The 27,941-nt window shown below is 38.3% G+C and overlaps 1 long non-coding RNA gene across 2 annotated transcripts; it reads left to right on the forward strand.

Moving 5' to 3' along the window:
• Positions 1–948: 948 nt before the first annotated feature.
• On the forward strand, positions 949–27,479 carry LOC138918731 (uncharacterized). Of its 2 annotated transcripts, XR_011428438.1 has the most exons (6): positions 949–1,088; positions 1,210–1,350; positions 3,036–3,193; positions 5,526–5,602; positions 7,028–7,124; positions 27,250–27,479. It is a non-coding gene; the product is annotated as an uncharacterized lncRNA (long non-coding RNA). The 2 variants fall into 2 exon arrangements; XR_011428437.1 differs by lacking the exon at positions 1,210–1,350 and having other exon boundaries at positions 955–1,174.
• The last annotated feature ends 462 nt before the right edge of the window (positions 27,480–27,941 follow it).

Below are 27,941 nucleotides of genomic sequence, written 5' to 3' on the forward strand. Positions count from 1 at the left end.
AAAGCTGTTTGTCTGTTTCGTGAGCTCAAGTCCTACCATGTGACCTTGAGCACGTAACTTGACCTATCTAAACGTCAGTTCCCTCACATATAAAACAGGAATAGTAACAGTACCTACACCATTGGATTGTTATGAATGTGAAAGGAGATAATTAATCTGAAGTGCTTGGCCTGGTGCATGGCTTATGGCATGGATTAAGTATCCATTAGTTATTATTTGCATTATTATACTGGTTATTAGGCACTGACTCTCAAATCTTAGTCCATGCACTGGCTGTGTGAAAATCCTCCACAGACATAAACAAAAGCTTTCTAGAGATTCTAATTAAGCAGGCTGTAATGCAGTCTCATTATATTTGTTAAAATAAGTCTATCAAATCTTTGTCTAGGATTTACTTTTATTAATTGATTTGCATTCAAGTGATTAGGATGATTACAATAATTATCCAGTGGACTCTCAAAATTTTACTAACATTCCTCTCTTTGGGCATGCTTGGAAAATCTGTCCCTAAATCAATATTACAAAGTATATACAAAATATTCACCACAGCACTTTTACAATCAAATATTCATTCCATTTTTATTATTATAGCTTAGCCTAGAGAATTAAGTAAACATGTATTACTTCACTCCTACACACCGTTTAAACGCAGCTAACAGACACTGAATAAACCAGCTCATCCCAGGCGGTATCAGGAGTTACTTGCCCCACGTGCTGTCCCCAGGCTGCAGCCGCCTGAGGGGACTCGCCCGGGGCCCCGCCCTCAGAGCTCACACCCGCCGTGCGCTCTCGCCCCGGGGCCGCCCCGCCGACCTCCCGCGCGGCTCTGCGCGCACAGGCCGGACGCTCGGAGCCGGCGCCGGGCCGCCCTGCTCGGCCTCCTGGGCGCAGCGGCGCCTCTGGACCGAGCACGCGCACCAGCGGCCTCCGCGCAGGCTCCGTGCCCGCGCACGCGCCCTCGCGTCGCGCTCCTGGCTGAGAGACCTGCGCTCGGGCCGGGCTCCGGGCGGTTCTCGCGGTGCCGTTCCACCGGGACTTCCGCGCTTCGGCGGCCTTTCGGACGAGCCGCGGCGCCCAGAGATGTTCAGGTTGGAGCGACACTTCCCAGAGGGCAGCGGTCACTCCAGATCTTCGGCTTCCATTCCGTTTTCGCGCGGTTCTCCCTCTTTGCAGGGTGAATTGAGCTCATTTGTGGATGTGTTAGCACAGGATGCGGGAATCCTGTGAAGCGAGTCAATTCGGAGCCCGACGTGAACCAGGAGGGGTGGCGGCGGAAGCGCTCACAGCGTGGAGGCCCGTAGTAGGGACGCCAGTCCTCACGGGACTCTCGGGCCTGAACGGCAGAGGACGGTGTGTGTGGGGACAGACGGGCAGCGTGTGGCGGGGTGTGTGTGTGAGAGACGCGAGTGAGCGGTGGGATGCGCCTCCGTGCCGTGGGTGTGGCTGCGAGGCTGTGACAGGTGCGTGGCTGTGCTGGGGTGACGGGGATTTGGTTGCATGTCCTTCACCTGTGCGGGTGTGATGGCTGTGGCTCTGTGGCGTCACTGTCTGGTGGCTCTGGGCTCCCTGGTGTTCCTCCTCTTCTCTCCTCACAGCTGCTTGGCTGCAAGAGGGAAGTAGGACATTGAGCCCTAAAGGAAGATTTCCAGCAAGGGGGCACTGAGGTTAGTTTCGGAAAGCCTGGGGAGTTCTCTACTTGGGAGCTCTGAGGGGCAGCTACTGTCTCAGAGCCTCGGGGTTCCCAGAGCTCGGACCCCAGGAACGTGCTGTAAACCTATACCCGTAGTCCAGGCTCTGTCCTCCTTTCCATCTGTTTATGTGTATGAGCAGGGTGGGTGTGGACCTGGAGAGTGTCCTACATGTAAGGAAGTCATTCTGTGCCCCAAGAACAGCCAGGTGCCTCCTGACTTCCTCCTCAGTCCTGCCATCCCCCAAAGAAGAATCTTGGGGAGGGGAAAGAATTGTTTTCATGCAAAAATCAACATTGAGGATAGTTGTTTCTTTCTTTCATAAATTCACTGATTTTAAATTATTGATATAAGAAAAATTTAACAAAACTTTGCAATGATATCTGATTTTTAGTTGTCTTCCCAAAAAGATTTCCAAATACTGATTGAAATACAAGAAAATAAGGAATCGTTTTATTTACCAACATGCCTTTTGTTGCTGCTTCAGGGCACTGAGAGTCTTACTGATGTTCTCACTTTGAGACCCTTGATCACATCAGCTTCTTTGCGCAGGTTGTGATTCACAAATGTCTCTTTGTTTCTGCTGCATTTCGGCAGGAGGGAAATTTCCTCCTCTTTTCTAGAAACTCTTGATGTATGAATTAAAAATGCATTCTCAAGCAAAAGATCTAATTTTGCCCATTATTTTTGTGAGCATTATCAGAGCAGGGCTGATAAGCACAATTTTACTCTAGGAAGGAGAATCGTTTCTTTTATAATACCCAATTAGGGGACATGCAATGTTCTTCAATAAAAATAGCTAACATATTTATATGGGATTACAACATATTACTAAGTTTCAATGTAGATTATATTTCTCCAACATATTCATGCTTAGTAAGTGATCTTCGTACTCTTGCCTTTACTGATGAAAAACCCAAGACACTAAAATGTCATGAACTCTAAGAGCAGTTACGTTTAGAAAATCTGAGAACAGAATCTATGTCTTAAGTTTCAGCTGGATACCGTTCCCCAGTTATGAGTGCGTATTTTACACTTGGACCAGTATCATCCTGATTAATAATCCTGTACATGCCATCACATAGCAGAACCAAATTAATTAACCTGTTCCCTCTTAGATTTTTGTGTTTCTAGTTTTTGGCTGTCAAAAACTCTGTATTGAAGATACTCGTACATGCATTTCTTTATCTCAATATTTTCTTAAGAAATGTCTAGAACTAGAATTTGGGGTAAAATAATCAGATTTTTAGTAAATGCTTATCATATGCCAGACCATGCCATCTTAGTATTTGGGGTGATAGAAAGACTCAAATGACACTGTTGATACTCTTATGTTCCTTCTGGTAGGTAAAGTAAACCCTGAATAGGAATAGATGCATCGAAGGCCACTGGGGAGATTCAGATAATGTGACTTGGTGTTTGATAAGGCAGTGATGTCATTCTGACTGCAGCCACCACTGTCGGGTTGTGATCAAACTCTGATGACCTATGAGAGCACCGTGATGGTAAGGAATTTATGTTATAAATTTTTACCTTACTTTTTCAGTTGAGATATATACATGATCATAAAATTCCTCCCTTTTTTTTTTTTGGTGAGGTAGTTTGGCCCTGTGCTAACACCTGTGGCCAATCTTCCTCTTTTTGCTTGAGGAAGAGTGGCCCCGAGCTAACATCTGTGCCCATCTTCCTCTATTGTGTATGTGGGGTGCCACCACAGCATGGCTTGATGAGTGGTGTAGGTCCATGCCTGGGACCCAAACCTGTGAACCCGGGCCACCAAAGCAAAATGTGCTGAACTTGACCACTACGCCACTGGGCCAGCCCCAAATTCACCTTGTAAAAATCTACTCAAAAGAAAACTTTTTACTATATTCACAAGGTTGTACAAATCAGTACCACTATCTAATTCCAAAATATTTGATCACCTTAGTAAGAAACCCTGGCCTTGTTAGCTGTCACTTCCTATTCCATCGTCCTCCCATACTCTGGAGACCACTAACCCAGCTTCTGTCTCCATGGATTTGCTGACTCTTGAAATTCAGTCTACATGGAATCATGCAGTATGTGTCCTTTTATGTCTAGCTCCTTTCACTTAGCATGAGGTTTTCAAAGTTCGTCCATGTGGTAGATAAGCACATCATTCTTTTACTTTATTTTGTAAAGTATACATGGCATTACATTTGCCATTTTAACCACTTTTCAGTGTACAGTTCTGTGACAGTAAGTGCATTCACATTGTTGTGCGACCATCAGCACCATCCACTTTCAGGACTTTTTCATCTTCGACTGAAACTCTGTCCCATTAAACACTAACTCCCCATTCCCCTCTCCGCCCAGCCCTGGCAGCCACCGTTCTCCTTTCTGTCTCTATGAATTTGACTTCTCTAGGACCCTCATAGTAGAGCAATCGTGCAAAATTTATACTTTCATGACAGGCTCATTTTACTTAGCACAGTGTCCTCAAGGTCATCCACGAGGAGTAGGTATCAAAATAGCCTTATTTTTCTGACTGCGTAATATTCCCTTATATCCATAAATGGCATTTTCTTCATCCATCTGTTGATGGACATTTGGGTTGCTTCCACTTTTTGGCTGTGACAAATGTGAACATTTGTGTACTAGTTTTTGTGTGAATGCATATTTCCATTCTCTTCGGTATATAGCTGAGGACAGAAGTGCTGGGTCACACGGTAACTCCTACTTTACATTTTTTATTCTGATGATGATGGTTGCTGAGTGAGACTGATAGGATAAGAAAATTGAGCAGCTTTCTGGAGGACGTGGCTAACAGGATGGGAAAGGGTTCCATACAGAGAACTTGCAAAAGGATGTAGCCCCGAGACCAGCAACAATACATATTAGCTATACTCAGGGACTTCAGCCATCTGTCTAGACAGTCATCCAACAATGAGCATGCCTAAAAACCTGAGAGGAGATTGTGTCACTGGTAACTGAAGGAATCAAAAACCATTTAATAAAACAACCCAAATTTAGTACATTTCCCCAAGACCAACTAAACTCTGTTTAGAAGAATGAACTTTCCACATTTTGGAAAACAGCTTCCACTTAACACACAACAAATCTTCACATGCATAGATATTTTAAGAAATGGACAATCAGCAAGTTAAATACTTAAACAAACAAAATCCCCCATCGGGGGCAAAAGATAAGCACTGTCAACATGTAAATGTAAAACTTTCTAGATTTTTTCTGTCTATTGAAGTCTGATGATTTTTCAGTCATTTGATATTGAGATACACATGTGTTCTTCAAATGGTATCATATTGTACCTATAGTTTTATAACCTGATTTTTCTACTGACAGTGTTTCTGGAATGCTTTCCATGTTCACGATATTTTTCCTGACTTCACGTTTATTACGTGGATATGTTGTAATGTGTTTAACCATTCATTTTTCTGGAATTGGAATACTGAATATTTCCTGACCAGTTCTATGTCTTTTCTAACCTCTTCAACCTCACCTGACCCCAAGGCCATGAGGTAAGGTGTGGCTGGATGGCGTGGCTCCTTTTCAGTCCTGGAAGGTGTGAATGGAGGGAGGAGGACCTGTTCAGGGCTGGGCTGAGCAGCCTAGTCTCAGGTGCAGAGCAGCTTCCCCAAAGTGGAGGTCTGGCCAGAAAACTGTCTGTTGAAGTGTTTGGGTTTCCTGGGCATTAGGGGAAGAGTTTGGGTTTGTCTACAGTCCTTCTAATTTTTTCATGTTATGTTTGTACAGTTAGAGGTGTTATGCAAAATGGAATGGAGGAGCCAAATGTTACTTCCTCTCATGGTAACCCTAAATTATGCTTGCTCTCATGGTCTCTTTTTCCTTTCCCAGCTCTGGATTCTCTTTGTTCTTTCCCAGTAGAGGAATCCCAAGGAGGAGTGATCTGTTTTGGCAGGTGCAAAACCATGGTATGTGTAAGTTAGTGTTTCCTTCTCGTTGAAATAGTGAGACGTAAATGTTTTCATTAATTGTTCTGAAGCGTCCTACCCAAAAGAACCCCATGTTATTATGTGCTTCCCAGTTCCTCCCATTCCAGTGAACTGAACAATGGTTCCAAATAACCTAATCCTCCTTATGTGGCCCAGTCTCTTCTAGCCAGTGTTTATATATTCACTGACCAGATTATTCTCTCCTATGTGTTCAACTTAGTAATATTAAGAGCTATAATGGAGGAATGAAGAAATTAAGTCCTGTCAAGAAATGATTTGAGCTTCCTGTGTCAGGACTGTAGTTGCATGAGAGATGGAGATCCCATTTGGCCAAGCAGGGAAAGACTCTGACATTCTCACAGATGTGAGTTCTCTAGATACACGTGATAAAGCCCAGCAATGAACGGTCTCTGAAGGCTGAGATCCAATGCTCTGTGAGGTTTTTGGAATTGAATAGCAATATGATTTAAGACTTGAAAATATATGGATCATGGTTCTTGGTAAGGGATTCCTGAATGATAAATATGACTATTTTATTGCTGACTAGGATGCAATGAATTTTAATGACTTTGATACAATTCTGGATCATCCTACATTAGTATCCTCTAACTCATGAACCACAGAAGTACTAAGTCAGGGATTGCTAGTGGCCATAAGAGAGAGTAAAATCATGTCTTAAATTAACAGAGAGCAAGAGCGGAAAAGACCTTAGATATGTTGTCCAACTTAATGTATAAAATCATAATCATCTAAACATGATTAATTCTATTATACCATAAGTTAGAGTGCTATGCAGCCATTCAAAATATTTGTCAAAATAATGAAACTACGTATGATAGAATTTAACAAAGAATTTGAGTATTTAAGATATTCTTTTGTTTCTTTTTAAATGCTGTTTTTCTATCTGTTATGACAAACTCTAAGTTTCAATTGGATAATTTTATCCTTTTACATTTAATGTAATTATTGACAGTTAGATTTAGGTCATCCATTTTACTACATGTTTTCTTTTTTTCCATTTGGCTTTTGTTCCCCTTTCTCTTTTTTTCTTCTTTGGGGTTAATAATATTTATTTAAAATTCCATTTTAACTTGCTTTTTCTATATGTGCCTATTTTTAGTGGTTACTGTCTGTATTTAAATATATATATGTATATATATATGTATTTTTATATATATATAATTATTTTATTGGGTCATATTGGCTTTCAACCTTGTATGCATTTCAAGTGTCTATCATTATATTTCAGTTTCTCTTTAGACTGCATTGTGTTCATCACCAATAATTCAGTTTTTATCTGTCACCATACATATGTGGCTTTACCATTTCATCCTCCCTCATCCCTTTTTCCTCTGGTAACCACTAATCTAGTCTCATCTATGTGTTTGCTTATATTCCACATAGGAGTGAAATCATACAGTGTTTCTTTCTCCATCTGACTTGTTTTGCTCAAGATCCATCCATGTTGTCTCACATGGGATGAGTTTGTCTGTTTTTACGGGTGAGTAGTATTCCATTGTATACATATACAACACCTTCTTATCCATTTGTCTCTTGATGGGCACCTAGGTTGCTTCCACATCTTGCCTATTGTGAATAATGCTGTGGTGAGCATACGGGTGCATATATCTTTTTGAATTAGTGATTTCATGTTCTTTTGATAAATACCCAGTAGCAGAATGGCTGGATCATACAGTATTTCCGTTTTTAAGTTTTTGAGAAATTTGCATACTGTTTTCCATAGTGGTCGCACCGGTTTGCATTCCCACCACCAGTTTATGAGCATTCCCTTTACTCCACATCCTCTCCAACATTTGTTATTTTTTGTCTTGGTAATTATAGCCATTTGACTGGTCTGAGGTGATATCTCATTGTCGTTTTGATTTGCATTTCCCTGATGATTAGTGATGTCGAACATCTTTTTGTGTGCCTATTGGCCATCTGGATATCGTCTTTGAAAAATGTCTGTTCGTATCCTCTGTCCATTTTTTTTATTGGATTATTCTTTTTTCTTGTTAATGAGTTGTATGAGCTCTTTATGTATTTTGGAAAGTAACGCCTTGTCAGATGTATGATTTGCAAATGTTTTCTTCCCATTGGTAGGTTGTCTTTTCGTTTTGCTGATGGTGTCCTTTGCCTTGCAGAAGCTCTTTAGTCTGATGTAGTCCCATTTCTTTATTTTGTCTTTTGATTCCCTTGCCTGTGGAGACATGGTATTCAGAAAGATACTACTAAGACCTACGTCAAATCTGTACTGCCTATATGTTCTTCTAAGAGTTTTATGGTTTCAGGTCTTACATTCAAGTCTTTAATCAATTTAGAGTTAATTTTTGTGTATCATGTGAGACAGTGGTCTACATTCATTCTTTTGCATGTGGCTGTCCAATTTTCCCAACACTATTAATTGAAGAGACTTTCCTGTCTTCATTGTGTGTTCTTGGCTTCTTTGTTGAAGATTAGCTGTCCCTTGATGTGTGGTTTTACTTCTGGGCTTTCAATTCTGTTCCATTGATCTGTATATCCGGATTTTTTATGCCAGTACCATGCTGTTTTGACTACTACAGCTTTGTAGTATATTTTGAGTTCAGGGAGCATGATACATCCAAGTATTGTTTTTTTTTTCCCCCTCAGAATTGCTTTGGCTATTCAGTGTCATTTGTTTTTCCATATAAATTTTAAGATTCTTTTTTCTCTTTTCATGAAGAATGTCATTGGTATTCCATTCGGGTTTGCATTAAGTCTGTAGGTTGATCTGTAGATCAATCTGTAGATTGATTTAGGTAATATGGACATGTTAACTGTGTTTATTCTTCCAATACATGGGAATGGAATATCTTTCCATTTCTTTGTCTTCTTGGAGTTATTTCATTAATGTCATAGTTTTTGGAGTATATGGCATTCACCTCCTTGGTTAAATTTATTCCAAGTATTTTATTCTTTTTTGTTGCAGTTGTAAATGGGATTATAGTCTTGACTTCTCTTTCTGCTGGTCCATTACTAGTGTATAGGAATGCAACTGATTTTGTGTGTGTGAGGAAGACTGGCCTTGAGATAACGTATTTTGCCAATCTTCCTCTTTTATTTTCTCCCCAAAGCCCCAGTACATAGTTGTATATCCTAGTTGTAAATCGTTCTAGTTCTTCTATTTGGGATGCCACCACAGCATGGCCTGATGAGCGGTGTGTAGGTCCATGCCCAGGATCCCAACTGGCAAACTGCAGGCCCCCGTTATGGAGTGAAATGCAAATGATTTTTGAAGGTTGATTTTGTACTCTGCAGCTTTACTGTATTCGTTGATTATTTCTAATAGTTTTTTGTTGGATTCTTTACAGTTTTCTCTATATAGAATCATGTCAACCACAAATAGTGACAGTTTAAATTCTTCCTTTCCTTTTTGGATACCTATTATTTCTTTTTCTTGCCTTACTTGTTTGGCTAAAATTCCCAGTACTATGTTGAAGAAGAGTGGCAAGAGTGGGCACCCTTGTCTTGTTCCTGTTCTCAGAGGAATGGCTTTCACTTTTTGACCATTGTGTGTGATGTTGGCGGTGGGTTGGTCATATATGGCCTTTGTAATGTAGAGGTACTTTCCCTCTATACCCATTTTATTGAGAGTTTTTATCATAAATGGATGTTGGAAATTCTCAGATGTTTTCTCTCCATCTATTGAGATGATCATGTGATTTTCATTCTTCATTTTGTTAATGTGGTACATCACATTGATGGATATGCTAATGTTGAGCCATTTCAGCACCCCTACAGTAAATCCCACCTGATCGTGGTCTATGATCCAATTAATGTATTGTTGTATTCAATTTCCTAATATTTTGTTGAGTACTTTTGCGTCTATGTTCATCACTGATATTGGCCTGTAATTTTCCTTTTTTGTGTCATCCTTGTCTAGTTTTCATATCAGGATAATGTTTGCCTCAGAAAATGAATTCAGAAGTGTCCCATCCTCCCAATTTTTCAGAATAGTTTGAGAAGCACAGGAATTAAATCTTCTTTGAATGTTTGGTAGAATTCACCAGAGAAGCTGTATGGTCCTGGACTTTTTCTTTGGGAGGCTTTTGATAACAGTTTCAATCTCTGCTTGTGATTGGTGTATTCATATTCTTTATTTCTTCGTGATTCAGTTTTCGGAGGTCATATGGTTCTAAGAATTTATCCATTTCTTCCAGGCTATTCAGTCTGTTGACATATAGTGTTTCATAGTATTCTTCTGTAATCCAATGTGTTTCTGCAGTGTCCATTGTAGTTACTGCTCTGTAATTTCTGATTGTATTTATTCGAGTCTTCTCTCTTTTTTTCTGAATCTGGCTGAGATAGTGTCAGTTTTGTTTATCTTCTCAGAGAACCGCTTCTTAGTTTCATTGATCCTTTCTGTTGTTTTTCTACTTCCTGTTTCATTTATTTCTGCTCTGATTTCATTATTTCCTTCCTTCTCCTGACGTTGGGCTTTGTTTGTTCCTTTTCTAGGTCTTCCAGGTATAGTGAGGCTGGTCTATCTGAGACCCCACTGGCTTTCTGTTGGCTCCCATAGGTGTGGGTGCTGCTGCCCCATCATGACCGGTGATGCTTGTCCTGGGTTGTCTGAAGGTGCTGGTTGCACTGCTGCCAGGGGTGCTGGGTTCACAGGTGTCACTATCCCTGCCAGGGACCTGGAGAACTATATGTATCTCCTGCTGCTGCTGAGCTGGTGTTGGGGGGTGCCACCAGTGGGGGCTAGGTCACCAGATCTGCTGTGTTTCCTGAAGCCTCTGGTCACAGGTTCCACCTGCCAGTGCTGGGGCAAAGGGCTATTTCTTCTGCCCCCACCCAGTTTGCTCACACTTGTGTGGACCAGGCCACCTCCACTGTGCCAGCAGTCACACAGGCCAGGCTGCCACCATCCCTGCTCCACTGGCAGTCAGGTGAGCTGGGCTGTCCTCACCACTTGTGCAAGCCACTGTGTGAGGATCCACAACCTGGACTGCTGCCACTCAGGGAGGGTGGTGGGGGCTTCTCCCCTAGTTCCACTGCTTACTGGGGGTTGAGTCCACCCACCTTCAGATGTATAGATGCATGGATCTCTTAGGCATCCTCTACTGCTGTATAGGAAATCCTATGTTGGTCAGTGCATGTCCATTTGGCTGTAACTTAGAGGGGTGTGACAAGGGGGAAAATTCCACCATGAGGCTGATGTCACTCATGTTGTCTCAACTTTTTTGAACTTTCCAAAAAACCAGTTTAAAAAAATTATTGTGGTCTAACTAGTTTATAACATTGTGAAATTTCAGTTGTACATCAGTGTTTATCAAACACCATATCGATGTGCCACTGCACCCCTTGTACCCACTTCTCCTGCTGCCACAGTAACCACTAAATTGTTCTATTTGTCCATAAGTTTGTTTATATTCCACATATGAGTGAAATCATATGTTCTTTTCTCTCTCTGTGTGGCTTATTTCTCTCAACATGATGCCCTCAAGTTCCACCAATGTGGTTGTGAATGGGACGATTATGTGCTTTTTCTGGTGTAGTATTCCATTGTATATATATACCACATCATCTTTATCCAATCATCAGTCATTGGGCACTTGGGTTGCTTCCACATCTTGGCTATTGTGAATAATGCTGCAATGAACATAGAGGTGCATACGTCTCTTATTGTTGATTTCAAGATCTTTGGATAAATACCCAGTAGTGAGCTGGTGATAGCCTGGTCATATGGTAATTCTATTTTTAACTTTTTGAGAAATCTCCATACTGTTTTCCAAAGTGGCTGCACAAGTTTGCGTTCCCACCACCAGTAGATGAGGGTTCCCTTTTCTCCACAACCTTTCCAACATTTGTTATTTTTTTTGTCTTGGTGATTGTAACTGTTCTAACAGGCATAAGATGATATCCAACTGTAGCATTGATTTGTATCTCCCTGATGATTAATGATGTTTAGCACCTTTTCATCTGCCTATTGATCATCTGTATATCTTCTTTGGAAAAATGCCTGTTCATATCCTCTGCCCACTTATTGATTGGGTCATTTATTCTTTCATAGTTCAGCTGTGTGAGCTCTTTATATATTGCAGAGATTAATCCCTTATCGTATATATGATTTGCAAATATTTTCTCTCAGTTCCTGAGTTGTTTTCTCATTTAGATCTTGGTTTCTTTTGCCTTCCAGAAGCTCTTTAGTCTGAGGAAGTCCCGCTTGTTTATTGTTTCTTTTGCTTCCCTTGACTGAGTGGACACTATGTTTGTAAAGATCCTTTTAAGGCTGATGACAAAGAGTGTACTGCCTATATTTTCTTCCAGAAGTTTTATAGTTTCTGGTCTTACATTCAAGTCTTTGATCCATTTTGGGTCTATTTTTGTCTATGGAGAAAGATAATGGTCTACTTTCATATTTTAGATGTGGCTCTTTAGTTTCCTCAGCACCACTTATTGAAGAGGCTTTCCTTACTCCATTCTATGTTCTTGGTTCCTTTATTTTTTATTTATTTATTTGTTTTTGAGGAAAATTAGCCCTGAGCTAACGTCTGCTGCCAATTCTCCTCTTTTTGCTGAGGAAGGCTGGCCCTGAGCCAACGTCTGTGCCCATCCTCCTCTACTTTATATGTGGGATGCCTACCACAGCATGGCTTGCCAAGTGGTGCCATGTGCACACCCAGGATCCAAAGTGGCCAACCCTGTGCCACCAAAGAGGAATGTGCAAACTTTACCACAGCACCACCAGGCCAGCCCCTCTTGCTTCCTTTATTGAGGATTAGTTGTCCATGTATGTGTGGTTTTATTTCAGGGCTTTCAGTTCTGTTTCACTGACCTGTGTGCCTGTTTTTGTACTGGTACCATGCTGTTCTGATTACTACAGTTTTGTAATATGTTTTGAAATCAGGGATTTCGATGCCATCAGTTTTCTTGTTTCTCAGGACTGCTTTGGCTATTCTGGGTTTTTTGTTGCCCCATACGAATTTTAAGATTCTTTGTTCTATTTCTGTGAAGATTGTCATTGGGATTCTGATTGTGATTGCATTGAATCTGTGGATTGCTTTAGGTAGTATGGCCATTTTAACTATGTTTATTTTTCCAATCTGTGTACATGCACTATCTTTCCATTTCTTTATGTCATTATCGATTTCTTTCAGTAATGTCCTATAGTTTTCCTTGTATAGGTTTTACACATCTTTGGTTAAATTTATTCCTAGATATTTTAATCTTTTTGTTGAAATTGTAAATTGGGTTGTATTCTTGAGTTCTTGCTCTATTAGTTCGTTATTAGAGTACAGAAACGCCACTGATTTTTGTACGTTGACTTTGTATGCTACAACTTTGCTGTAGTTGTTGATTATTTCTAAGAGTTTTCCGATGGATTCTTTAGAGTTTTCTATACATTTTATATATAGAAATCATGTCATCTGCAAAGAGTGAAAGTTTCACTTCTTCAGTGCCTATTTGGATTCTTTTTATTTCTTTTTCCTGCCTAATTGCTCTGGCCAAAACCTCTGGTACTATGTTGAATAAGAGTGGAGAGAGTGGGCATCCTTGTCTTCTTCCTGTTATCAGTGGGATGGCTTTCAGTTTCCCCCACTGAGTATGATGTTGGCTGTGGGTTTGTCATAGATGACCTTTATTGTGTGGGGATATTTTCCTTCTATACCCATTTGATTGAGAATTTTTATCATGAATGGATGCTGGATCTTGTCAAATGCTTTCTCTGCTTCTATAGAGATGATCATGTGGTTTTTGTTCCTCCTTTTGTGTTTATATGGTATATCACATTTACTGATTTGTGGATGTTGAAACATCTCTGTGTCCCTGGTATGAATACTACTTAATCATGGTGTATGATCTTTTTAATGTATTACTGTATTCAGTTTGCCAATATTTTGTTGAGGATTTTTGCATCTATGTTCATCAGTGATATTGACCTGTAATTTTCCTTCTTTGTATTGTTCTTGTCTGGTGGTGGGATCAGGGTGATGTTGGCCTCATAGAATGTGTTAGGGGAATTTCCATCTTTCTCAACTTTTTGGAATAGTTTGAGAAGAATAGGTAATAAATTGTCTTTGAATGTTTGGCAGGATTCTCCTGAGAAGCCATCTGGTCCTGGACTTTTATTTTTGGAAAGGTTTTTGATTACTGTTTCAATCTCTTTACTTGTGATTGGTCTCTTCAGATCCTCTGGTTATTCTTGATTCAGTTTTGGGAGGTTGTAAGAGTCTAAGAATTTATCCATTTCTTCTAGATTGTCCAGTGTGTTAGCATATAGTTTTTCATAGTATTCTCATAATCTTTTGTATTTCTGTGCTATCCATTGAAATTTATGCTCTTTCACTTCTAATTTTATTTATTTGAGCCTTCTTTCTTTTTTTCTTAGTCTCACTAAGGGTTTGTCAATTTTGTTCATCCTCTCAAAGAACCAGCTCCTTGTTTCATTGATCCTTTCACAGTCTGTTTTGTTTCTATTTCATTTATTTCTGCACTTAATTTTTATTATTTCCCTGCTTCTCCTGAGCTTGGGCTTTGTTTCTTCTTCTTTTTCTAATTCTGTTAGGTGTAGATTAAGATAGTTTATTTGAGCTTTTTCTTGTTTGTTAATGTGGTGCTGTATTGCTATAAATTTCCCTCTTAGGACTGCTTTTACTGCATCTCATGAGAGTCAACATGGTGTTCCCATTTTTGTTTGCCTCCGAATATCGTTTGATCTCTTCCTTTATTTTTTTGATGACCCTTTGGTTGTTCAGTAGCATGTTGTCTAGTCTCCACGTTTTTGGTTCCTCTCCCAGTTTTTTTCTTGTAGTTGATTTCTAGTTTCACGGCATTATGGTCAGAAACAATAGTAGATATCATTTCAATCTACCTAAATTTATTAAGGTATGTCTTGTTTCCCAATATTTGCTCTATCCCTGAGAATGTTCTATGTGTTCTTGAGAAGAATGTGTATTCTGCTGTTTTGGGATGGAGGACTCTATATATGTCTACTACGTTCATCTCATCTAGTTTTTCATTTAAGTCCAGTATCTGTTTGTTGGCTTTTTGTCTGGATGATCCATCCACTGATGTAAGTGGAGTATTGTGGTCCCCTACTATTATTGCGTTGTTGGTAATATCTCCTTTTAGCTTTGTTAATAGTCGCTTTATGTACTTTGGTGCTCCTTTGTTGGGTGCAGACATGTTTATAAGTGTTATGTCTTCTTGGTGGTGAGTCCCTTTTATTATTATACACTTCCCCTTTGTGTCTCTCTTTATCAGTTTTATCTTGAAGTCTACTTTGTCTGATGTAAGTATGGCATCAACTGCTTTCTTTGGTTTGCCATCAACTTGAAGTATTGTCTTCTATCTCTTCACTCTGAGCCTATGTTTGTCTCTAGAGCTGAGATATGTTTCCTGGAGGCAGCATATTGTTGGCATTTGTTCTTTAATCCGTCTTGCCACTCTATATCTTTTGATTGGAGAATTCAATCCATTTACATTTAGAGAGATTATTGATATATAGGGCTTAACACTCCCATCTTCTCACACATTTCCTGGTTCTTCTGCATTTCCTTTGTTTCCTTCCTGTGCATTTTGGACTACCAATTTGATTAGGTAGTTTTCTCTGTTGTTTTTCTTCTTTTCCTCCTCGTTTATTGTAAAGATGTCTGTTCTGATTATTTGTTATTGGTTACCCTTATGTTCATATAAACAATCTCATAGTTGAGATAGTCCATTTTCTGACAGCCTCCTACTTCCTTAGACTATACTGATTCCATCCCTTTCCTATTTCCCTTCTAAGTTATTTTGTCCTATCTTTTTCCAACCTGTGTTGTGCGTCTATGGATAAAAAGATGAGGTCATTTTGTTTTGGTATTTTCTGTTTATATTATCCTTGACATTAGAATTGTTTACTAACCTGATCTATAGAGATCTGCCACTTCTTGATTATTGCCTGCCTATTCATCTCCTTGCTCAGGGCTTTGTAGCACCTTTCCTATTTCTTTTTTCAGATATGAGGGCCTTCTTGAGGATTTCTTGTAGGGGGGCACTTGTGGCAATGAACTCCCTTAGCTTTTGTTTATCTGGGAAAGTTTTTATTTCTCTGTCATATCTGAAGGAGATTTTCATTGGATAGAGTATTCTTCGCTGAAAGTTTTGTCATTCAGGATTTTGAATAGATCATTTCACTCTCTCCTAGACTGTCAGGTTTCTGCTGAGAAATCCACTGAAAGCCTGATGGGGTTCCTTTGCAAGTTATTTTTTTCTGCCTTGCTGCCTTAGTATATTTTCTTTTCTTCTTCTTCTTTTTTTTTTTTTTTGAGGAAGACTAGCCCTGAGCTAACTACTGCCAATCCTACTCTTTTTGCCGAGGAAGACTTGCCCTGAGCTAACATCGGTGCCCATCTTCCTCTACTTTATATGTGGGATGCCTGCCACAGCATGGCTTGCCACGTGGTGCCAGATCCACACCTTGAATCCGAACCAGCGAAACCTGGGCCACCAAAGTGGACCATGCGAACTTAACCACTGCACCACCGGGCCAGCCCTGGTTGTCTTTTCATTTTGATCCTTGTTCCCTTTTCCTTGCAGAAGCTCTTTAGTCTGATGAAGTCCCAGTTATTTCTTTTTTTTCCCTTGCCTGAAGAGACATGGTATTCAAAAAGATCTTTGTAAGACCCATGTCAAAGAGTCTACTGCCTATATTTTCTTCTAACAGTTTTATAGTTTCATGTCTTACCTTCAAGTAGTTGATCCATTTTGAGTTAATTTTTGTTTATGGTGAAAGATAATGGTCTACTTTCATTCTTTTGCATATGGTTGTCCAGTTTTTCCAATGTCATTTATTGAAGAGTCTTTCCTTTCTACATTGTATGTTCTTAGCCCCCTTGTCAAAGATTAGCTGTCTGTAGATGTGTGGTTTTATTTATGGGCTTTCTCTTCTGTTCCACTGATGTGTGTGCCTGTTTTCTTACCAGTACCATGCTGTTTTGATTACTATTTCTTTGTAGTATATTTTGAAGTCAGGGATTGTGATGCCTCCAGCTTTGTTTTTTTTTCTCAGAATTGCTTTAGCTATTTGGGTTCTTTTGTTCCCCCATATGAATTTGAGGATTCTTTGTTCTATTTCCGTGAAGAATGTCATTGGGATTCTGATTGTGATTGCATTGAATCTGTAGCTGACTTTAGGTAGTATGGACATTTTAACTATGTTTATCCTTCCAATCCAAGTTCATGGAATATCTTTCCATTTCTTTATGTCATCATCAATTTCTTCCAGTAATGTCTTATAGTTTTCATTGTATAGGTCTTTTACCTCCTTGATTAAATTTACTGCTAGATATTTTATTCTTTTTGTTGCAATTGTAAATGGGATTGTATTCTTGAATTCTCTTAGTTCATTATTAGAGTATAGAAATGCAACTGATCTTTGTAAGTTTGTTTTGTACCCTGTATCTTTGCTGTAATTTTTTATTATTTCTAATAGACTTCCATCTCTGCTCTATTCTTGATCATTTCCTTCCTTCTGCTTGCTTTTGGTTTTGTTTGCTCCTCTTTTCTACCTTCTTAAAGTGAACAATTAGGTATTTATTTAAAATAATTTTTTCTAATATAGGTGTTAAAGCTATAAATTTTCCTCTGCATCCTCGTTTACTTCTTATCAGTTGTGAGACATTGTTTTTGTTTCATTCATTCAAATTATTTTTAGTTTCCATTGTGATTTCTTCTTTGACATATGGGCGGTTTAGAAGCATGTAGTTTAATTTCCAAACTTTGAGATTTTCTCACATTTCTTTCTGTTGCTTTTTAATTCAATTATGTTGTGATAGGAGAACTTTACATTATTTCAGTTCTTTTAAATATATTGAGTCATTTTATAGCCTAGCATATGGTCTCTGCCTCTATTCTACACATGTGACGTCATTCAAATTGGCAGATAAGATTGTTCATATTCATTTTTTAATCTAGTTTTTCTCTCCATTATTGGGAATGCTGTGTGACAGTTAAAAAATTATTGACTCAGCTATAGTTTCATTCATTCTGGCTGCTCTGTAAATACATCTGTGCTCTTTAATCACACACCCATCCTTGGGTTATTTTCTTTTTTTTTTTTTAAAAGATTTTATTTTTTCCTTTTTCTCCCCAAAGCCCCCCCGGTACATAGTTGTGTATTCTTCGTTGTGGGTTCTTCTAGTTGTGGCATGTGGGACGCTGCCTCAGCGTGGTCTGACGAGCAGTGCCATGTCCGCGCCCAGGATTCGAACTAATGAAACACTGGGCCGCCTGCAGTGGAGTGCGCGAACTTAACCACTCAGCCACGGGGCCAGCCCCCATCCTTGGGTTATTTTATGGCAGAGTATCCCCTTGGCTCCTGTGTCACTCAGAGCTTCTCCAGTGCCTGGTGCCAGCAGCTCTCAGTAATCAGCAGTTTCCATGTGTGTCCTCCATTGCACAGTTTTGCACTTAAGTATCTCTGGTGAGATTCCCCACGGACAGCTTTACACAGCACACTAGGGGGTGGGCTTCTTGAAGATCCATTACCATGGCTTACTCGCAGAGTCCTTTCAGTAAGTAAAGGCCTTGCCCTCTCCCACAAGGTCTGGATCTCAGTCCTGTCAAGTGGATCTCCCATGGGCTCTCAATCTCAGCCCTGTTTAGTGTTCCTTATATCTGTAGTCTTATACTCTGTAGCATACTGTTTACTTACTTGCTAATCTCTCATTATTCTAATCCCCTTATGTAAGTATTAATAGTTAGTCATTTATATTAACAGTTTCCTGTTCAAATTACTGTGAGGTTTCTCTTCCTTCATTGGACCCAGACTGAGAATGGCATATTAAAGACCCCAGCTATTGTTCACAATTTGTTTATATCTTCTTTAATTCTGCCAGACTTGCTTCATATATTTTGTTGCTCAGCTGTCAAATATGTTTATGTTTATAATTGTTAAATATTTATGTAAGTTTCCCTTTTCCTCCTTATAAAATATTCCTTTTTGTCTCTAGTGACATTTTTTGCATCAAACGGTATTTTGCCTGATATTGATATAGCCACTCCAGCTATTTTGTTACTATTTGCATGGTGTACTTTCCTATGATTTTACTTTGAACCTATTTGTCTATTTGAATTTAAAGTTTGTCTCTTGTAAACAGCATACAGTTGTATATTGTTTTGTTTTGAGACTGACAATCTTTGCTTCCCCCCCCCAGGACGATTGGCCCTGAGCTAACATCCGTTGCCAATCTTCCTCTTTTTGCTTCAAGAAGATTGTTGCTGAGCTAACATCTGTGCCAATCTTGCTCTGCTTTAGTGGGATGCCACTGCAGTGTGGCCTGATGAGAGCTGATAGGTCCCACCTGAGATCAGAACCTGCAAACCTTGGGTGACCGAAGCAGAGCACATGAACTTAACCACTGTGCCACAGAGCTGGCCCCAACCATCTCAGCTTTCAATTGGAGTACTTCATACATTTCAAATTTAATTCAATTATCGATATTGTTAACTTTTTATCTCCCATTTTGCTGTTTCCTATGTCTTATGTGTTTTTGTGCCTTTTTTACTGTTTTTTCATATCAAATATATTTTTTTCTAGAGAAACATTTTACTGGTTCTCTTAATAGCCTGAATTCTTTTCTTAGTAGTTACTCAAGGGAAGACAATATACATCTTAACATAATACTCTTCAGATTAATATTTACTTCCAGTAAGGTTTAGAAACTGTTTCGATATAGCTCCATTCCTCCCTGTCTTTCTGCACTTTTCATATATTACATATTTATATAGGTCCAACATTACAGTTTTTTTCATCGTTTTGTGCAATCATCTTTACAATCAGTTGAAAGAAAGAGAAAAATGCATTTTCAATGTCATCTGGCCTGCATTGTTTCTGAAGAGAAGTCAGCTGTCAGTTGCTTGTGGTTCCCTTGTACATAATGAGTCCTCTTTCTCTTGCTTCTTGCAAGATTTTCTACTTGTCTTCGGCATTCAGTAGCTTGACTATGATGTGTTTATATGTGAATTTCCTTTTGTTTATCCTACTTGAAGTTTGTTGACCTTCTTGGATTTGTAGATTGGTTTTTCCTCATTTGGGGAAATGTGGGGCCATTATTTCTTCAAAGAACTCTTCTCTCCTTTTCTCTGCTCTCCTTCAAAGTAACTATTATACTCCTGGAACTTCTGTCATGTGTATGCTTGCTATGCTTGATTGTTTTCCCAGCAGGTTGTGACATTCTGTTAATTTTTATTCCTTTTATCTTTGTTTCTTCAGACTGGATAATCTCTGTTGACCTATCAGCAGGTTCACAAAATCTTCCTTCTGACAACTCAATTTGCTGTTGAGCTTGTCTGTGTAACTTTTCATTTCAGATATTCAACACTTTATGTCTTGAATTTCTATTATCTTCTTTTTAAAAAGTAATCTCTCTTTATTGATTCTCTATTTGATGAGCCATTGTACACATTATTTTAGTTCATCAAATATGGTTTCATTTAGATCTTTGAATATATTTGTAATAGCTCCTTTTAAGTATTTTTTTCCTGAGTCCAATATCTTCACCTCCCCCAGAAACAGTTTCTGTTGACTTTTCCCCATGTACGTTTTACACTTTCCCATTTCTTTGCAGTTCCCATTTTTTATTGTTGACACCTGGATATGTTAGATAATACATTGCACCAACTCTGGATTTAGATCTACTACTCCCCCAGGAACTGATATTGTTGCTTTTGTGTACTGACTTGACTAATTCTGTAATCTGTCTCCTTTGCAACGTGGAGATGCTGATGTCTCCAACCAGTTTATTGTTATTTTTTAAATTCTTTTTTTCCTTTAAGCCTGGCTTCACAGAGTCACTTCTGGGTCAGCATAGCTTAGTGGTCAGCCAATGATGCTCAGATGTTGTCCATAAGCCCCTTGATTAGGTGCGCCTTCTACCCCTTGGCAATGGCTCTGAGTGTTGGTTGGGAAACACATTAAAATCCCTGGCTTTTACCAGACAGAAAAAGACAAACACCATATGATTTCACTCATAAGTGGAAGATAAACTAACACACAAAGAGAACAGTTTAGTGTTACCAGAGGCGAAGGGTGTTGGGGGGTAGGGACAAGGGGTGAAGGGGCACATTTATATAGTGACTGACAAACAATAATGTACAACTGACATTTCACAATGATATAAATTATTATGACCTCAATAAAACAAACAAATCCTTGGCTTTTTACTTTCTGCAGGGCCTTCTCCTGTCACCTTTTTGCATACTCAAGGCCTCGTATTCAGCCAGAGATGAACAGATGGCTAGGGTTCTCACAACTTTATGCATAAACCAACCTTCCGGACCACCACGAATATGTCAAATTTTATTAAGAACTTCTCTGGCTTTCTCATTTCCAGAATTGTCTTGATTAACCTCTGGTTAGTCTCATGATATTGCACCCTCAGACTGTCTGTGTTGGCTATCCATCCCCAGTTGTTTGCACTGAGGTTCACATTCCTTTTGCACACCTCCAGGCATGGGGTTTTTCCAGACTCCATTCCAACTCATGTCAGTCTCCCAGAGCTCAAAGCTGCTGGTTTTCATAGCTTGTTCAGCTCTGGTAAAACAAAGCCAGAGGGAGATGGGAGCATCCCTAGACTAAAACTCTGGACACTCCCATTGTCCCTTCCTGGAGTTCAGTAGTTTTGCTTGAATAAATGCTTCTTGATTCATTTATGTGTTTGCTCAATTTCCACAGAGTGAAAGTAATTGTTTTAATAACGTTATGCAGTTTCATCGTTGCTTTGTGGGGAAAATTGTCAAGCTCCTCATTACACCATTCTGAGGGTCACAATCAGTTATCTTTTTACTAATTTAAAAAATAAGAAAGAAATATACTTACACACATTTTCATCATGTCTTGTGTAGATCTAAGTTTTCATCTGATTTTATTTTCTATCTGTCTGGGGGACTTTAATATTTTTATAGTGCAGGTATGCTGTTAAATCAATTCTTTCATTTATGTCAGAAAATTGGACATACACTAATTTTTACTTTTTTATGAAAATATTTTACTTTGCATAGAATTCAAGGAAATATTTTTCTTTTCAGCACTGCAGAAGGAGTTTGCTCAATTGCCTTCTACCTTCTTGTTTCCAAATAGAAACCTGATTTTATTCTTGTTTTTGTTCTTTATATAATGAGTCTCCTTTCTCTGCTGACTTCCTCTTTACTTCATCACTGTTTCAAAATCATGCGTTATGATCAGCCTTGGTTTATATTTCTACATTCCTATGATTACAGTTCACTGAGTTTTAATTTTAGGTCTATAATTTTCATCAATTTTGGAAAATTGTTTACCATATTATTCAAATAATTTTCCAGTCCCCTCCTCTTTCTTCATTCTTTGGGAGCTTTAATGACAATATTAGTTCACTTAAAGTTGTCTCACAGCTCACTGATAAGTTTACAGTCTTTTCATTCTGTTTCTTTTTGCTTAGTATACCTTCAACCTCAATCTTTCCTCTGCAGTACCTAATCAGTTGTTAATTTCCCCAATGTAGTTTACATTTCAGGCATTGTAGTTTTCATTTCCATATGTTTAATCTGGGTTTTTAAAAATCTCCCATGACTCTCTTAACATGCTCATATTTTGCTCTACCTTTGTCACCATATGAAACATAGGTATAACTATTTTAATAACCTGTCTACTAATTCTATAGCTGAGTCAGTTTTGAATATTGATTTTTCTCCTGATTGTGTATCACATTTTCCTGCTTCTTTGCAGGTGGTATAACTTGGAAAGTGTTTGATCCTTTCAAGGTGCATTTTTAAGCTTTGTTAGGCAAGACCAAAATAGCTTTTAAAAAGTTAAGGGCTTTTTTATGTCATAGGTCTAATTTTTCCTCTCTATTAAGCCAGTCTCCTTTTGCGTACTTTACCTAATATTCCATATATTATGGAGTTTTTCCACTGTGGCTATTGGTTCATTACGTTTGGAGAAATAATAGGGTTCACCTTGACTGTTTATGCAGTCAGGGATCTTAGTCTTGAGCAGTTGACTAATGTCTGAACACTGTCATTTCACACATATTTTTATATTTTTAAGTTGTCTGAGGTGAAAGAGTGCCTGCTATCCTTGTTACTCCATCATAGGGGAGGAAGGGTCTGAAACTATAACTTAACCCATCTCAATCACGTGTTTGTAAGAAGGAAATAAAGGAAAGATATTTAGGGGCCTCCATCGCAAGGTCACCAAGACCTAGGCCCTGACTGAGAAATATTTGGTTGATAAGCTAGATCCAAAACATTCACTTTTTGTGATTACACTTTGTGTGTGTGTGTGAGGCAAAAACATGGAAACTGCAGGAATTATCTAAAATCGTCCAGTTATCATAATCATAGGGGAAATATGGTAAGAAATGAGAATATGAGTATGTATAAACATAAAAATGGTAATAACAAAATATAAGTCAACTTTTTTCCAATTTACTATTTTTAAACAATATTTTTGCATATTGTTTCTACTAGACAAGAATTAAGATGCTTTCAAATATCTGACAAAGATTTATGATTTTAACCATATGCTTTACAGTACTCAATTAATTTTACAAATGATTAAATGTGTGGCAGTATTTAATTAGTTAAATCCATAAAATTCTCTTTATTTAGGTAAAATGTAGGTATTCAGAATATTCCTATCTGATAGAAAGTTTTATGATGATAGAAAACTTCTTTATCTGTAAAGTCCGATACACATGGCTAGTGAACACTTGGTTATGGCTAGTACCCGTGAAGGATTCAATTTTTACTTTTATTTAATTTTAATCAATTAAATTTAAATAGCCACAAGTAGCTAGTGGATATTGTATCTGACAGTGCAAATCTAGAGGGATGTTGATAGTTTAATGAAATCACAATTATTTGATAAATTATAACTTTAGGCATGGTACATTAAACAAATAAAACCATTAGTGGATATTTCTCACCCTGCTTTAAAACCTTCACACATTAAAGAATCTGCACTATTGTTAAGTTTGCTGGTAAGTATCGAAACACGGCTAAGCAGCCACACGGCATTTTATACTCTTGTAGAATGGCCCTGAGCTCCAGCATACTATTGGCCAAGAACACATGATACCTGATTTTCACTGAGGGGCTCATTTAGAGATGATCCTTTTATGTGGGACCCAGCGGTACTACCAGGATGAGAAGTGCTCAAAGGAATTGGGCCGGGGCAGGTACCCAGGTAATCTGTTGGCTTCAAACAAAGTAGAAATGGAAACACTAGTCTGTCAGATGAATTTGGGAAAGTAGTTAACACTAATATTAAAATCGCAAGAAAGGAAATGAAATGAAAAAACAGAGCCATATGGGTTTGCAGTCAAGTTGAACGTAGATTTTTTTTTATTTTTTGGTGAGGAAGATTGGCCCTGAGCTATCATCTGTTGCCAATCTTCCTCTTTCTGCTTGAGGAAGTTTGTCGCTGAGCGAATACCTGTGCCAATCTTCCTCTATTTTGTATGTGGGATTCTCACCACAGCATGTTGTGATGAGCAGTGTATACGTCCATACCCAGGGTCTGAACCTGTGAATTCTGGGCCACAAAAGTGGAGCATGCGAGCTTAACCACCAGGCCTGCACCTCTAACTTTTAATGAACATGTAATGGCGATAACAAAAATTTAAGACTATTAAATTCTTAATTTTGACTATTAATGTATGAAATCAATATTAATACCAATTTTGAATATTTGTACAAAACTTAGTAAAATATTCACAAGAAAAACTGAGCAGTTTTTCAAGAGACTAATATGCCATGGCCAAGCATGTTATATTCTGCCTCAAGTGTTATATGCGGTTTTATTCATTGTTATATGTGGTTTTATTGCACTGTCCTCCTCAGCTGTCTGGCTATTCAGTGTCTGGTTATTAAGGAATTCTCAATCCCCTAAATATGCCAGCTACCTTGTCACTAACGTATATTTAGGAAGACCAAAGCTGCTCTCTACTTTGTGTCCACTTGGTGAGTGAAAGCCAAGGGGGAGGGAAGAAGCCCAGGGCAGAGAGCCTCGAGCACCACCGCAGTGCATCCCCCTGAGTGACATTCATTCAGGAATTCCTCTAGAGCCATTAACTGAGGATCAGCAGTTTTTTTCCTAAAGGGCCAGAGAATAAATATTTTTGTAGGTACTCAGCTCTGCTGTTGTAGCTGGAAAGCAGCCATTGACAATATATAAACGAATGGGTGTGGCTGTATTCCAATCAAATTCTCTTACCCCTTGGTTTAAATTAATAGATAAAAAGAAGCTCTGAGAGATCTCCTTAGTTTGTGTCTGCCAGGTGTAAGAATTTTGGAGGGGAAGTGGTGGAAGAATGAATTTTTAAAATTTCTTTAAAAAAGGACTAAATGCATAAAGCAAAAATAATAATGATGCATTGTATGATGTATATTATAGGCAGAAGTGAGCTTATGATGAAAATAATCCAAAGGATAGGCAGGCGAAAGGTAAATATACTGTTGAACATTCTTACATTATATGCTAGGCAGTATGACTATTTGAGGATGGACTGGGGTAAATACTGGAAACCATAGAATAATCTCAAAAAATAAAACAAAGGGGTATATCTGATAAGTCAAAGTGGAAATACAAAAGAAAAAATTCAATTTAAGACAAGGCAAGAAAGTGGGAAAAGGAAACAAGCAGCAGATAGGCAGAAAGGAAAAAAGGCACCAGTGGTACATAGAGACAGAAATACATAGATATGTGGTTATTGGACCAGCATTAGAACGAGCGATGAACTTGATAGCATTGCAGATTCATGGGCTCCACCGAACATACTGGTGATGGGTCCAGAAAAGTATGGCTTAACAAGCTCTCCAGGTGACTCTTATACATGTTAAAGTTTTAGAACTGCTGATATAGATAATTACATCAATTTTAAATTGTCTAATGATTACATTTAGAGATTGTCAGGCTGGGTTTAAGAAAGAAAGGACAATACTACACATTTTAATATATATACACATTTACACAATATATACATTTTAAAGAAAAATAGGTCAAAAGTAAAAGGATAGACAGAGAATATCATGGAAACACTAATCCAAAGAAAGCTGTAGTGGCTGTGATAATACCAGACAAAGGAGACTACAGAACAAGGAATATTACCAGAGTCAGAAAGCCATTTCATAATGAAAAAGTATCCAATTCCTCAAGCCCACATTCACAAGTGTGAATGTACATAATAATAGCTTCAAAACATAGGAAACAAACAGAAGTGAAAAGTAATAGGAAAAAAATAAAATGGTAAAGATGCTTCAACACACTTCTCTCAGTAAATAGATAGCAAATCAGTAATAGCAAAGAAGAAAACACTACCAAACAAATAGACTTAATTATCAATTATAGAAAACTCCACCCAACAACAACAGAACACCTGTTCTCTTAAGTGCATGAGGAATAGTCACCAGGTCAGACCATATGTTGGGCAACAAAACTCTAGTCTCATAAATTAGAAATATCCAATCACACAGAGTGTATTCTTAGACCAAAATGGAATTATTAAAATCAGTAACAAATATCTTGGAAATGTTTGGAAATTAGGCAATACATATTTATATAACCCATGAGTCAAAGAAGAAATTTCAAATGGAACTTAAAATATGTTGACCTGAATAATAATGAAGATAGAACATGTCAAAATTTGTGACATTCAGGTTAAAAATGGGTTTAGAGGGAATGGCTAAAATTCAAAAGTCTGATAATAAGAAGGATGATAAAGATGTGGAGTCAATGGAGCAGTCATAAATTAATAGTGGGAATATAAAACAGTTTTAAAAACTGGAAAACAGCTTGTCAATTCATCCTAAAGTCAAACATACAACTACCTTACTTCCTAACAATTTTACACCTAGGTATTTACCTAAGAGAAATAAAAACTTAGACCCATTCAGATACTCTCACAGAAATGTTTATAGCAGCTTTATTCATAATAGCCCCAAACTGGAACAACTCAAATGTCTGCTGGCAGGAGAAAGGACAAATAAATTATATATCCATATAATGGAATACTACTCAGCTATCTATTGGATTGAACTGATACATGAAACAACATGGATGAATCTCAAAGTAATTATGCTGAGTGGAAGAAACAAGACAAAAAAGAAAACATACTGTTTGATTACATTTATATACATTTATAGAAATTGCAAACTAATTTATGGTCACAGATAGCAGATCAGTGGTTGTCTGGAGGCAGAGGGCGAGGAAGCTGGGAGGTGGGAGGGATTAGAAAGGCTTTGGGAGTGATGGATTTGTTCATTATCTTGACTGTAGTCATGGTTTCATGGATGTATACACATTTCAAAATGAATCCATTTGTAACATATGTGGCGATGGATATTTATTAGACTTAGTGTGATCAGTTCTCAATATATACAAATATTGAATCATTATGTTGTACACCTGAAACTAATATAATGTGATGTTGCTGACGAAATGAAGAAAGTTGGGGCCCCAAAAAGGAGACGGACACCGGTGTCGACAGTGGAAGAAAAAAAGCCCTGTCTGGCACGGGCTGTTTATTTTTATATCCCCCTAGACAAAGCCGGCAACTAGCCAAAGGCGGAGACTCATCATACATGCTTCTACGCAAGCGCGCTCACGTGCTTACAATGCTGTGTTTGTTTCCCATCCCTAGGCTGAATTCCAGGATCTGAGAACACTCCTGTTTGCAGGCAATGTTCTCCCCGGAAGGGCCATAAGAGGACTGGGCAGAACATCCTGTTTGCAAGCAAGCTCAGCCGCAAGTCAGCTCCATGAAATGTCCTGTATGCAAGCACATTCATGTTCTTAGGCCGGATCGCCTTCAATGTTATATGTCTATTATATCAAAATTTTAAATAAATGAATCCAAGTGTATACTTTAAATATGTGCTGTGTTCTCTATCAATACAGATGTTATTAAAAACATGGTATTATAGTTTTATATAAAGATAGATGTAATATATACGACAGCTGCAATATAGAAGATGGGGCTATAAATTGCAAGGTTCTTACACTTGACGAGCAAGAGCAGAGTTCAATATTAACTCTAAGTAGATTCTGAATAGTTAAGAATATATATTATAATACAGACCGTGACCACTAAAAATGATCACAAAGTATAGCAAAGAAGCAAATTAACATGGAATAATAAATAAATAATTAACCCAAGAAGACAAAATAGAGAAATATGGGAACAAAAGCCAGATGGAAAAGACAGAAAATAATAAAATGGATGACCTTAATCTAACTGTATCAATAATTACATTAAATGTAAATGGGCTAAACACTCCAAATTAAATAAAGACATTGTCACAAGGGATAGAAAAATAAGAGGGTTTGATAAAC

The sequence above is a fragment of the Equus caballus genome, chromosome 18 (assembly GCF_041296265.1).
Source record: "Equus caballus isolate H_3958 breed thoroughbred chromosome 18, TB-T2T, whole genome shotgun sequence".
NCBI classification, from domain to species: domain Eukaryota; kingdom Metazoa; phylum Chordata; class Mammalia; order Perissodactyla; family Equidae; genus Equus; species Equus caballus.